Raw genomic sequence first — 14,611 nt, forward strand, 5'->3', positions numbered from 1 at the left:
TTATTTGTGGAGCATAACAAATAGCATGGAGGACAAGGGAGATGGAGAGGAGAAGGGAGTTGAGGGAAATTGGAAGGGGAGGTGAACGATGAGAGACTATGGACTCTGAAAAACAATCTGAGGGTTTTTAAGGGGCAGGGGGTGGGAGGTTGGGGGAACCAGGTGGTGGGTATTAGAGAGGGCACGGATTGCATGGAGCACTGGGTGTGGTACAAAAACAATGAACACTGTTACACTGAAAAGAAATAAAAAATTTTAAAAAAGACTATTAGAAAATGAAAAAAATGTCAATATGTAGGGGATATATTTTAGATAAGTGTCACTTATCTAAAGTGACTCACTGATGGATTGGATGCTGGGGGTGAAATATGGAAACTATTCAACCATGACTTCTAGATTTTTGTCTTGAAAATTAATGATATAATAATTCAATCTCATTTTAACTGAAGGATTTTATGTTATAGTTCTATGATATTTTATTATTTTAAGACATTTTCAGATCCGTAACAGCATTCAAAGTAATTTTGTAGATAAAAATGGCTGTTAATAAGTTAAAAATCCAGACAAACAGCATACCTCCAATGTTAATGTAAAGTAGATAACTTTGTACCAAGCCCTAAAACTAGGAAACTTGCAAAAATCACCTAATTTGATTTTTATAACAACCCTATGAGATGTAAATTAATAACCTCATGATGAGGATGAATAAACTGAGGTTCAGATAAGTTAATTCACTTATTATACAGATGTATACAGCCAGTTAGAAGTATCAGGATTCTCTTCTGGATCTCTTTAATATCAGTCCTGCATGTAGAGAGGCTGCTTTTAGGCAACAAGCCTGAGCAATGGAAACCTGACTAAGGTAAAAAGGGCCCATAGTGACCGCAGCACTGAATGCAAACAGGTTCCTTAGGTGACCCACCTCAAAACATCCATAAGCCCTAGTTGAACAATGGGCTACTTACAACCTGGCACAGGTACCAAAAAAGGAGACTTCATATGTTCCCAGCCCCCCACTTCCCCCACTTAACTACAGCCCCCCACCACCACTTCCTGGCAGACAGTCTCTCCTTTGCTGTCCTGCCCAGTGTCCCTTGTAGTGTATTCAATACACTTCTGTCTCCTTTGTTCTGTCTTGGGTGAATTCTCCCACAGGACTGGGTCACCTCCCACTGCCTCCTTCCCACACACAAGCCTACAAATCCTTAAGAGCTTCCTCAAATTCCATAATGGCATTACCTCCTTCTCTGAAAAACCTCAGCGGTTACTGAAAGAATAGGGCATCCATTCTTTCCATCCAGATGGGCTCATCTAGATAGACGTGTGAAGGGCAGAGGCAAGGTGACGATGTGGGCTCTAGTACAAGTGGGCGCAGGACAAAGAGACAGAAAGATGAGGAGAACCTGGGAAGGTAAGAGCAAAAGGGTCATGTTATTCCAGGAGGAAACCAGAGCAGAGGCACCTGCTGCTTTTTCTTTGCCAGGTTGGGCCTGTTTCAATGAATTCAGTAAACAAAAGCCTGAGGGTCAAATACCTGAAACAGAGATTGTGCAAATATTCCCAAGGTGCCTTTTGTTTAGAAACTTTGGCTAACCTTTCCATTGAAGAGGACCTGAGATCTGCTGAGATCTGAGATCCACATTAGAGAAAGCCCTTTTGTTGGCTTTGCACGGTTTCTGTTGAAAAATGCCGCTGACTGCTCTGTTTGGCCTAGGTCATTTTAGGCCTCCTCTCTCCTGGCTCAGATTACATTTCCTATTAGTTTCAGAAAAAGCAGAAGCTTGGACACTTTTAACCTAGTAGAGACATTAACAAAGAACAGCCTATTTGCTTGTTATTTCTATTAAAAAAAAAAAAAAAAAAAAAAAAAAAGCAAAACAAAACTGCAGTGTAGACAGCCAATGTTACCGTGGTGATTTGGTGATTTTCTTCCCTCTCTTCTGAGCTGAAATTGTGCAAAGTTAATATGAGCATCTGAGACATTCAAAGCAGGAAACAATTTAGAGAGTGAAGCTATGACAGAGCAGGGAGAGGGGTGGGTCCTTCTCTAGGCCCAGTACTAACCAGATTAAAATATGTGTGAGAAAATTACACGTAAGCATTTTAATCTAAGGCAATGGAGCTGGTGCACATTTTTATAACTAAGAGGAGTGGGGGAAATGAGCTCGTTGAGGAAGGTCGGAAGAGTGGCCTCACTCTTGCCTTCCCACTCAGTCCCCTTCGCATTCCAGAGCATCCTGCGGTGATCATTTTTCTCCTCCGTGAAAATAATGATTCTTTAAAGGGCCAGAAGGCGCAACTGATTCCAAGTGAAGCTGACTCAGACTGATGGAGGGAAAGGAGAAGTAAATGCAATTTTATTTCAGGTTTCTGAAAGCTGTTTACAAATGAGGTCAACAGACACTGTAGAAATACAGTGGAATACGCTATGCAATGTCGCCAAACAGATGATTAAGATGGAACGAGACCACTTGGTAACACCGACCGAATCCTCGGCGACTCAGGGAGCCAGCCCAGAAAAATGGAGACACTGCCAGAGGTGCCTGATTCCTCTCTTCTTGGTAGGTTAATCTAATCTCCGTGTCAGGGAGATACCGCCTGTCTTTAAATGTTAGTAGGTCCCAGCTTTGTGGTTTGCTAATGCGAGTTTGATTTGGAGGTTCTGCACTGGGCCTGGAAAGCATGAGCCTCTGGGCTGCAGAAACCCAGTGTGACCAAGCACCGTATGTACTGAGTGCTTTGTTTCTAGTACCTTCTGTGAGAGAAACTCCTGTGACGCCTGAGAGGTAGGGCAGCTGCTGTGTGCCTGACTTATCTGAGATGATGTGAGAGCTCTCAGCTCCAAAAGATTTTATCTACCCAGTACGGACCACCAGCCCACTTCCTCCAACTGTTACTTATTACTGTATTTTCTTAAGATGCAGGGTTTGGTTTGGTTTTGTTTCGTTTTTCAGCTTAAAATCTCTGAAACTGAAACAAGTCTTAACAATTGATAGGGTAGTGTTTTGTTCCTACTTCCTTTCTCTAAATAGAGGGGAGTGATACGGTATTTGTATATGGTGTCATGGCCCAAAAAATTGAAACTCAGCCTCCGGCCTGTAAGGCCACAGGGACTGAAGGTTGATAGAAACAAGTAGGAAGATCAGGACTCAGGCCCGAGTATCCAAGACAGGCAGAAGCCAGGAAGGGTGGGGGAGGGCAGGCAGAGCTGCCTATGACCAGACAGTGATTATCTTAGAATAAGGTCACCAAGCCCACATTTGTCCCTGTGCTTTTCTGTTTGCTTTGTTTCAGTTTTGTTTTCTCCATCATGGCTGTACTTAGAGGGAAAGGGTCTTTGTCTACACCAGTGTAGAATAGGAGCACTTTCCCGGTTACCTTTAAATATATGTCCCTTGGTGTCTAAAATGCACGTTTTTCCACAGCCCTTCAGAGCACCTGAAGCACTGGGGTTCCGCCATCCCTCAAAATATCCACGAAACATCTACAGGCCCTCATCCCCATCTTTTCCAGAACATTCCCTGTCCTTCACTCCTTCCCTGAGGGCTCTGATGAGTAACCAAAACTACTTTGGAGAAACAAACTTAGGCAAAGATACGAATGAATAATAATATTCCCCCTTCTCAGGTGTTGCATTTTAAAGGGGTCTGGAGGAAACACAGTATCTTAATTCAAAATACTTGATTTTGAATTGAGGAATTTTCAAGACATCAGGAAAGGTATATTAGGGCAAGAGAGATTTTAAGTCTCTATCAAATCCCATTATATGGGCATCCACGTGCTCTCTCAGAGTCCAAAGATTCTGGGCAGCAAGAAATGTCAAATGTAAATGTAAAAATCATACCTCCTTGCTCCTGGCATTTTCATCACAGCCTGGCTGATCCTGACAAGAAAGAGAGAAAAAAAAAAGAAAAAAAAAACAAAACAGTTTTTCCTTTGCAAATTGCTTACCAATTAGCTTTTAATGAACACTTGATTCTTTCATGATGACACAGACTAAGGGTATTTACTCAATCTAATTTCTCCTCCGCTTAATGGGAGCATTTGACTAGTCCCTGCAACAAATTCATCAAAACAAACATTTATTCTGCTACCATTTAAAAGACGCTCTGCCAGCCATTGGGAGAGATTAAAAATATATAAGACATGGTCTCTGCTCTCTAGGCACTTAATTCTAGCTGCAGGGACAAGTTTATAAGAGCTCAATAACAGATTCAACACAATGATATGTGTAATGGCATAAAGCAGAAATGCATTACTAAGTTCAGCGCCGGGGTATTTAAGAGAGAAACAGTGTGGATAAGAGGTCCTTCTTTGAGGAGTTGAATCTAAAGGGTGGTATTATGAACACCTGCTATTTCCATTCACCTAGCACCCTTATACCGTTTGGAGAAATTTCCCAGCCCCATTCTCTGTGGTCCTGCAGACAATACCACGCAGTATGACAGCGGTTCCAGGTTACACCAGTTAGGGTTATTCACTCTTCTGGCAACAGGACTTGGTCCAAGTGAGTACTAAACTCACCTTGGGCCATCAGAATCCTTCCCTGGATTTCTGACTCATACTGGGTAGGGGTAGTCCTTCTCTACTGGGATGCATACATAAAAGGGAATGAGTACAGGATTGTTAGAAGCCATGTTCTGTCTCATGGAGAGGGACCTCTTACAGAAGAAAGCCAAAAATCAGGAGAAAGCCAAAATGAAAGAAGAAACAGGCATATTCCTGACATGTTTTGAGCACTTAAATGTAGCAGGCCTAAAGGTTCACCACTTAGTTTTACAAGCCAATAAATTCCCTTTGTATTTTACTTATCAAATAAAGGCCCCACCCTTCCTGGAGCTCTAAGTTTTATATATTAGTCTTCTTAGTGCCAAAGGGTCATCAATGCTCTTCATTTTTTCCTCTATTTTTTAAAAATCTATTTGTGTTTAATTTTAAATAGTTTTTATTGCTATGTATTCAAGTTCATTGATCTTTATTTTTGCAGTGTCTAAATGGCTCTTCATCCTTTCCTTTGATTTTTCTCATTTTAGATATTGTGCCTTTAATATCTGGAAGTTCTGTTTGTTTCTTTTTTTATATCTATTTTCCACTTTTTAAATCTTTTTTTTTTTAAGATTTTATTATTTATTTACTTGACACAGAGAGAGAGAGAGATTGCAAGTAGGCAGAGAAGCAGGCAGAGAGAGAGGGGGAAGCAGGTTCCCTGTTGAGCAGAGAGCCCGATGCGGGGCTCAATCCCAGGACCCTGAGACCATGACCTGAGCTGAAGGCAGAGGCTTAACCCACTGAGCCACCCAGGTGCCTCTATCTTCCACTTTTTGTCTCAAAATGTTCGTTTTTTTCCTACACCTTGAGCATATAGAATATATTATAATAGCTATTTTAAGGCCTTTATCTGCTAATAACATTATCTTTGCCTTTTTGGGGTCTGTTGATTTTTTTCCTTCTGGATCTGAGTCATATTTTCTTATTTCTTTGCTTTGTGGTAATTTTTGAGCGAATGCTGGAAATTGCAAATTTTATATTACTGGATTTTTTCTGATATGCAGTTAATTTACTGAGATCAGTTTGGTTCTTTGAACACTTGCTTTTAAGCTTGGTTAGGACAGGTCTAGAACAGTCTTAAGTCTAGGACAAGTTTAGCCCAGTTACTGAGTCAACATCTCTTTGAACCCTCTACGTGCCGCCTGTGTATTAGGAATCCTACGTGAACTCTGAAAGTTATTCTCTCTCCTACTTTCTCTCCCAGCCTCACTGAGCTTCAGGCTCCACATATGCAGGGTGATATTCAGCCAGAGATCCCAGAAGATCTGCTGAAGATTTCCAGAGTTCTCTCTCCTTCCGCTCTGTCTATCCCTCTCTATCTCAGTATTTCTCTCTCTCTCTGATTGCTTCTCAAATTTTAGCTGCCTGAATTCTGATGTCTGTCTCCTCAACTCAGTAAGAACTTTGGGCTTTGTTTGGATCTCCTTTCTTGCACTGCATCTCTAAAGTGCCTCCTAAATGGAATAATTATAGGACTCATCTCACTCACTTCCTTTCTGTCAGGATCACATTGCCTGTTGTTTAATATCTGAAAGTAGTTATTTTCTGTCTTTTGTTTGGTTGTCTAGTTCTGATGGTAGAAGGACAAACTCTACCATATTAGTTAATCCTTATGGATAGAAGAAGTCCCAAACTTTAATTTTTTTAATCCACTCCTTATCAAACTTTCCTCTCAGGGAAACAGTCTATAATTTTTACTTCAGAAAAAAAATAAGAAAGTGTCCAATATTAACAAATTTATACTCATCCTGCCCAATTCCTAATTACTATACTTCTCTCTCTTCTTCTCTACCTGAACTGATGCCAGGAGCCACAAGTTATGAGACATGATTTCATCTGACAAATGGAAATAATAGGAAGCACTCATAAGTTTGTGATGAGAATCACATGAGATAAATTATATAAAGCCTGGTGTATAATATTTGTTCTGCAAATGACAACTCTCTGTAGCACCACTGAATGAATCACAGGAAATGGAAACACTGATTTTGTGGAGCGGAAGCCAACATTAGTGGCCCCATTTTTTCTAAAATTAAACAGAAACAATAACACATAAACACATTTTTCAGTTATGACTTCATTTGATGCCAACTTTCTGTCCATGAGGCCTTGTTAATTTTGTTATAAAGCTTCTTGAGAGTTCAAAAGTTCACTGAAAAAATGCATTTCGTTCAATATGCTTATGTTCTGTAAGTCAGATTTTCAAGTAACAATAAAAACTAAGTATGAACTGCATAATTATCATGAAAAGTCATGTCAAAAAAGCAACAGTCCTGGTTTTCTGAGTCCTAGAGCTTTAGTATCTTGAAGTGAGAGTGTGGAAAGAGGGAATGGCTAGACTTGCCTTGAGCTTGAAAGATAAATAACATAATTGGCATTTTTACTAAATCCTGGAAACAGAAGTAGCAAAACTTGCTGTCTGCTTTTCATAAATATTAAAATGCATTATTTGTCTATGGAAGAATTTGTTTTAGATTTTGTTTCCAAGATGTCATGGATTTCATTTTAAAATAACACTCCCGGGCGCCTGGGTGGCTCAGTGGGTTGAGCCGCTGCCTTCTGCTCAGGTCATGATCTCAGGGTCCTGGGATCAAGTCCCACATCGGGCTCTCTGCTCAGCAGGGAGCCTGATTCCTCCTCTCTCTCTCTCTGCCTGCCTCTCTGCCTACTTGTGATCTCTCTCTGTCAAATAAATAAATAAAATCTTTAAAAAATAAAAAATAAAATAACACTCCCATTGGCTCTTTGTATGCATAGATCACAGTGATTCCTCACTTGGGAAATGAAGGTCTCTTAAATAGTTAGGCTTTCTTACTCCTGTTAGGGTACAGAGTTGACCACCCCTCAATTAGACAGAGAACACTCTTGACAATGCAAGTCACACAGCGAGGTTTATTTCCAGCTAGCTGGGGTCCAAGTATCTGCCCAGCGCAGCGGGTTTCAACAAAGACCCTGAGCACTCAAAGCCAAGGGTTTATATAGCATTTTCAAGGCACTTTTTCATAGCTACATACGTATCTTGCGCCCCACTTTGACAGTTTAATTTTGTTTAACTTTTCGCCACCCCAGCGTCACCCTGGTGGTTAAGTGAGATTTAGGTTTAGAAGAAATTTAACTTTATTTACATTTCCTCCACCTCAGCCTCCTTCAGTTTTATGGGCGGGAGGGCGACATCAGGCCTCAAGGAACTGAGCCATTTGTCCCTGGAAATTGGGCTATTGAGAAGACAGCTTCTTTGTTGTAAATCACTAGGACATTTGTAAACCCAGGGAGACTGCTGTCTTGCAGGATTGTGATCTCTGCAAGTTAACTATTTGTTTTTCATTAACATCTGGTCCTTGTGGCGCTATCGCCTAACCTCCCTGGTGGTATATGATTAAGTTGTTTTTTAGGTTTTAGCTAGTTTCTCTTATCTCAAGTCACATACAGCAGCAGGGTCGGCCGGTTAGGGACGTTCAGTAAAATGGCTTCCCAGCCTTCAGGATGGCCATTCTTATGCTAACTCACTCTTACACTCCATTACAACACTTACTAAGTATCTGCCTATTCCGGGGATTATGCTAGACCTGTAACATGCTAGATTGCACATATTCTCATCTTATCTCTTATAATACATAGAATTATCGCCATCGTATAGGCGAGGAAACTGGAGGCACGAGCGATACTATGACTTGTGTCAAATCCCACTGCTATTTAGTGGAACTTCTGGAAAACAAGTAAGACTGAGCTATTACTTTCAAGGAACTCTCTGCCTATAGTTTTAAAAATATCTCTTAAAGAGTGAGGAATGGCTGAGTCTCAAAAAGACCCTAAAACACTGATGACAGTAAGTAATCTCCCAACAGCAAGAGGCCGGGTTTATAAGGACAACACTGGTGGCTCCTGGTAGACCAGTATCGGGGGTTTCTGATCCCAGGAAGACAATCACAGGGGCTACTGTCTTGTTTCTTTCAGAAGCCTCCTGAAGTTTTGCCTAATATATAAGGAATTAAATTAAAGAAAGGGTGCAACTGAGGCATTTCATTTCCTATTTTGCTTCCTTCTATTTGCTCAGTAGTCCTCCATAGAGATTTGAACAAAGAATTTACTACAGAGTTTGTATATTCAGGCAAATAATATATTTCCCTACAAGAGGATACCCTTTGTTCTTCCAGATGCTGAAACATTTCTGTTTGCTTTTCTAGTTGATTTTGAATAATTATGATGCAAATATGTGGTTGGCAGATAATTTGCATTCTCCTCAAGCACTTCCTTATGCTCTGAGAGAGAGAAGGCTGTGCTACTGAATTCGGGTTCCCTGCTGCTTCTAGCAGGTGTGGATTGGCCCCTGCCAGAGACCAAGCTGATGGGCAGCATGAGCTCCTCCTGGAGACATATATGGTCTGCCTTCACTTGGAGTGCTGTAAATTTACTGTGTGCTTTAGGGCCAACTCTTCTAATTCTGCAGATTTAAATTTGATTTTATTAGGGTCTCTCTCTCTCTTTCTCTCTCTCCTTCTCTTTCTGTGTATGTGTGTATGTGTCTGTCTGGATGTCTCTCTCTTTAGTTAAGGAGTAAACCCTTTTTCTCTTTGGTTTAACTTGACATCTCAGTTTCCAGAACATCTAGACAGACTGAAGTAATAGGACAAAAGCAGTCAGGTGCTGGTGCCTTCAGAGCCTCCTGAGAAGAACCAGCAGTGGAGCAGGGAACCCAGAAGCCTCCCTAACCTGGAATTATCTTCTAGAACTGTCAATGGATGATCTGAAGAGCACTGGAGTGAGAAGACCTTATGCAGTTCCAATGTACACAGACTAAAAGAAGTGAGAAACACTTGCTGGAGGCAAATCTGTGACCCAAATCACTCAAGGTAGAAATACAATGATTTTTGTCTTCCTTCCCTATTGTAGGTTAATAGATACACTTTTTACAAACTAAGCACACTTTCCCCCTCATTTTTTATAAATCACGATTCTGACTGTACCCTGAAAAATAATGTCACTGATAGTCTCTTCAACACCTTGGTCTAACTTATCCCACAGACAAACATCATTCCTGTTCTATGTGAGGGAATGAAGGCTGTGCTATGTTAAGGAAATAGCTGACTGATTTTTTTTTCCATAAGTGGATGTGAAATAATACAACAGACATATGTTGATCTTTGTTTGCCCCATGTTCCTGACACAGAGCTCCTAAAACCCTTATAATTTCCTGAGTAATAACAACATCTGATATAGAACTCCTAACTTCTTTGGAGTTTCCTGGGTAATAGGAACATCTTTTGTTCTAGTGAGATGGCTCTTGGTGGGCTCCTGGATGGGAATCGGTCACCAGAAAAACCAAGCCATGAATAGAAGTTAGGAGCTTTTATTACCACCTCCCATTCTCCTGAGGAGGACTGGAAATAATCAATTGTGGATTTTTTGTGGATGAAGCCTCCACAAAAATCCCAAAAGTATGGTGTTCAAAGAACTTCTAGGTACATCTAAATGCAAGGGAGCTGGTGCACAGCAACTCCAGACAGACAGAAGTTCTGGCCCTTGGGGCCCTTCCAGACCTTACCCTATGTGTCTCTTCATCTGAATATTCACTATATACTTTATCATGTCCTTTCTTATAAACTAAACTGGTAACACAAGTGTTTCCCTAGGTTCTGTAAACTGTAAAGCAAAAGATAGATTCCAAGGAAAGGGTCATGAAAGCTTTCAATCTGGGCAGGAAGTTGTGCATAACCTGGAGACATACTACTTGCAATTGGTGTCTGAAGTGGGGGCAGTCTTGTGGGACCGGGTCCTTAATTTATGGGGTCTGCACTAACTCCAGGCAGTCAGTGTCAGAATTGCTTGATGTGGAAAAGCCACGCATCTGATGTCAGCAGTGTTTGAGAAGTACAGTAGTGTAGTAGTGGGGAGCAAAAGAAAAGAAAAAAAATCAGAGAGTTTTGTTCTAAACACTGGAAAACTAGTGCCTTCCCTGAATACCACTGAAAGAACATAAATATTCCTCATACCTCTTTGGCTGCTCCTTCTCAATCTCCTTTGCTGGCTCTCCCCATCTCCCTGACCTCTAAAAGCTGGGGCACTCCAGGGTTTGGTCATTGGCCTCATTTCCTGCTCTGCCCTGATCCATTTGCAGGGCTTTGAAGTTCACTTCAGCAATGATGTCTCCCAAATTTATACCTTTAATACCAACCTTTCCTGAACTTCAGACTTAAATGTCCAATTTTTTATTTCACATCTCTACTTGGATGTCTAATTAACACCCAAATCCTAACATATACAAAGCTGAGTTCCTGACATTTCTACCAAATCTTGCCCCTCCTGTGGTTTTCCTCATCTCAGTAAAAGCCATATGTGTACTTTCAGTTGTGTAGGTCAAAAGCCTTGGTGTAAATGTTGACTATCATCTTCCTCTTATATCACACAAGGTATAAGCTTTCAGCAAACCTTTATCCAGAACTTGAGCATTTCTCACCAGTTCCACTATCACCACCCTGTTCGAGCCACCACCGTCTCTCAACTGGATGACCACACAGTCTCATAGCTCAACTCTTTTCATCCTTGTATATGTTTAGTTTGTCCAAAACACAGCAGTGAGAGCAATCTTATTAAAACCTCAGTTAAATCACGTCACTCCTGTGTTGAAAACCCTCCAGTGGCTTCCTATCTCATGCAGAATAAAATCCAAAGCCTTTCTCATAAGTTACAAGGTCCTACTGTATTGGCGTTAGGACCCCTTTGGCCCCGTTGAGCTTCCGACTTAGTACACTCCTATCCTCTCTCTCTGTTCCAATACACTGGCCTGGCCTCCTCACTAGTCTCACCTCATGGCCTTTGCACTTGTTCTCTCTGCCTGCAGTGTTCTTTCCTCATCTACAATCATGGCTTCTCTCTCTCTTCCTTATTTCAAGTCTTTACTCTGCGGAAATAAACAAGAGACCAACCTAATGACAAGAAAGGCTACTTGTTCAGAGCTTGCTACAGCAAAGGAGTTAGCCATTATCCCCTTTCCCAGAGTTGTGGCAGAGACTGAAAGGCAGAAAGAGGAGTGGGAAAGCTTTATGGTGGAAAAAAGAGGCGATAGGTATGCCCCGATTGGGGAGGTTGTAGGTGGGCTACCTATGTGACTGCTTAGAAGCACTTTCTCTAGGTGGTCTTATGTTGGAAGCAGGTGTAAAAATTAGGAAAACTGTCAGTTATTAATCAAGTGTTGGACATTTGGGGTTAATTACTAAAGGGATAGTTATTTGGGCACTTGGAGTATTTGTTAGAGATAGTGGTCTGGCTTTCTAAATGTCTGATTTAGAGAGAGCAGGCTAGCTTCCTCGGTTGGTTACGGCTGACTGGGTATTGATTTCCTGAGCTGGATCCACAGGTTGTGGATCAGAGTTCTATTCTCATACATGGTCTGGACATTGTCTGTTTGCACATTCGGTCTCTCAGTTCTCAGGGAGACCTTCCCTAACAATCTCTTCTTAAATGGCCAACCCCTCCCATACCTTTCCTTTTTTATTTTTCTCTTTAAACATGTATCTTTTGGTTGTTTATCTTATTTACTATATGCTTCTGCCACTATTATATAAATTCCTTGAGAAAGGCTTGGCTCTCTTTTTTCATTGTTATATCCCAGAACCTGAACTACTACTAATTTAGCCCACCATAGAAGTCAGTGGCTATGTTGAATAAAGCAATGAACTATTTATTTAGTACCTATTACTGAAGAAGAATTACATGAGTTATTAACTTCACTGTGGAGAAACCTGGCAGTCACTACCTTAACAAAGTGACTGTGATTAACATCAGCAGCAATGAGTCATATTAGTGTCATGTACTCTGAGACAAGATGATGAGAAGGCTACACAACCTCTATGGTTTTCTCCTCCAAAACCCACAACCCCAGTCTAATGATAAGAAAAACAACAGACAGACCCAAGCCATGGAGCATTGTGCAAAATACCTGGCTAGTACTCTTCAAAAGTGTTGTGAAAGACAAGGAACAAGTTACCACAGTTTGGAGGCGACAACTAATATGTAAGGTGGTGTCCTGATTTGGAACCTAGAAAGAAAAATGACAAATTTCAGTGGAAAACTGATGAAATAAAAATAAAATCTAGGGGCGCCTGGGTGGCTCAGTGGGCTGGGCCTCTGCTTTGGCTCAGGTCGTGATCTCAGGGTCCTGGATCGAACCCCGCATCAGGCTCTCTGCTCAGCGGGGAGCCTGCTTCCGTTCCTGCCTCTCTGCTTACTTGTGATCTCTCTCACTCTGTCAAAGAAACAAACAAAATCTTAAAAAAATAATAAAAAAATAAAATCTATACCTCAGATGCCAGTATTGTGCCAATGTTAATTTCTTAATGTTAGTAACTGTACCATGCTTATGGAAGATGTGCATACATCAGGAGAAGCTAGATAAATGGTATACAGAAGCTACCTGTGCTACTTCAGCAACTTTCTTTAAATTTAAAATTATTTCAATATAAAAAGTATTTAAAAATTAAAATATTTTAAAAATAAAAAAAAGAGTGCATTAGGAACTGGCAGGAAGGGAGGACCATATTGAATCATTCCAAAGGCACTTACTAAGTACCTACAATGTGCTGAGTGTTGTTGAAAATGCTGGTGATACAATATCAAATAAATATTTATCTCTACAGTTAAGGCCCAGCTTGTGGTATGGTAGAGAGATGCATACTGCATGTTACAGCTACCATGAGTGGCATCCAGACAAGAATAAGCAGAAGCACAAAGAAGAGAGTTCAACTGTAAGGGCATGTTGGATCAAAGGAGAGCCAGTGTGAGAAAAGGTTTGCTACAGGTGGTGATTTTTGAACTGAATTCTAAGAGAAGAACATTTATCCCCTGGTAAGGAACACAGCTGGGGAAAGGGATTTGGAAGGGCCTGGAGGACAGTCCTGAAGCCCAGAGTTCAACAAGATGACTTCATCCAGGGTATACAAAAGTGAGTGCTGAATATCTCTGACATAGCTATGTCCTCCCGAAGCTACACTGATATCCTAAAACCTACTGCCCACTGTTTGTTGTATGACTTTAAAGTTGATTCTTCACTCTTTATTAATTTGGGGAAATAAACCAATAAACTTGGATCTCACCTTCAAAGAGAAACGTACTTCTGAAAGAATTCATTACCCTTCAACTGTAAAGTTCCCCATTAACAATTTAGAACTAGCTCATAATTTAAAAACTTGTGTTTAGATGATATTAAATTTTATTAAATAATAAGATTACTAAAGGCAGTTTAGGAATCTTTACAATGTCAAGGAAAGAATTGGTATACCCTCTTGAGTGGCTGTTTTGAATGTGTGGAGTAATTACTGATTTCCCTGCTTTGGAGTCCTTGCAGCTGCTGAGGTCTGGTCTGGAAATTATTTATAAATCTCAGGGGGGTGAAGACAACATTTTTATTAACTTAATTGTTTAGTTCCATTCATTGTTTTTGCTCGCTATGGAATGCCAACTATAATGTTGGTAAAATATCAAGAAGTCAGTCCACATGTTTGGAAGTACAGCAGAGGATATATAAGAAAGACTTCACCCATCCATTCATCTATCCATCCAACCATTTAGCAATATTTACTGAGCATCTACCATATACCAGATATTATGCTACAGATACAACAGTCTACAAGTCTACAGACTTGATCCTTCCCCTCAACAAGCATATACCTCAAGAGAATAGGCAATTATATCCAGAGTGATAAGAACTCTGGGAAAGGGCATGCAAGGGGCTTGAGTTGACACCAACCTGGTATGAGCAGATCAGGCAAGCTGTAGTCTTTAATGTGACAGGCTGGCCACAAGGTGAGTAGGCACTTTCTGGACCTGGGTAGGAACAGAGGAAGGAAGGGAAAACATTTATACCAAGTAACAGAAAAGCCCTTCCTCCCCTGCTGCCTCATAGATATGAAGCACCCTGTCAGGGTGTGCCCAAAAGTCCCTTAATGGCATCAGAACTTCCTGCTTTATTAGGCTGGAGCCAGTGGGGCACTGAAGAACAATTTTGGTGACAAGAATGGAAGGTTACAGGAAATTCTATTTCTATTGCTTGGTGACTTACTTGCTTTCT

The 14,611-nt window shown here is 40.8% G+C and overlaps 1 long non-coding RNA gene across 1 annotated transcript; it reads right to left on the reverse strand.

Moving 5' to 3' along the window:
• Positions 1-1,252: 1,252 nt before the first annotated feature.
• LOC116574273 lies at positions 1,253-14,369 on the reverse strand. Its single transcript, XR_004279184.1, has 3 exons — positions 14,291-14,369; positions 3,845-3,883; positions 1,253-1,403 (listed from the first exon to the last, which is right to left on the reverse strand). It is a non-coding gene; the product is annotated as an uncharacterized LOC116574273 (long non-coding RNA).
• Between the last annotated feature and the right edge of the window lie 242 nt (positions 14,370-14,611).

This window comes from Mustela erminea, chromosome 15 (genome assembly GCF_009829155.1).
Source record: "Mustela erminea isolate mMusErm1 chromosome 15, mMusErm1.Pri, whole genome shotgun sequence".
NCBI classification, from domain to species: domain Eukaryota; kingdom Metazoa; phylum Chordata; class Mammalia; order Carnivora; family Mustelidae; genus Mustela; species Mustela erminea.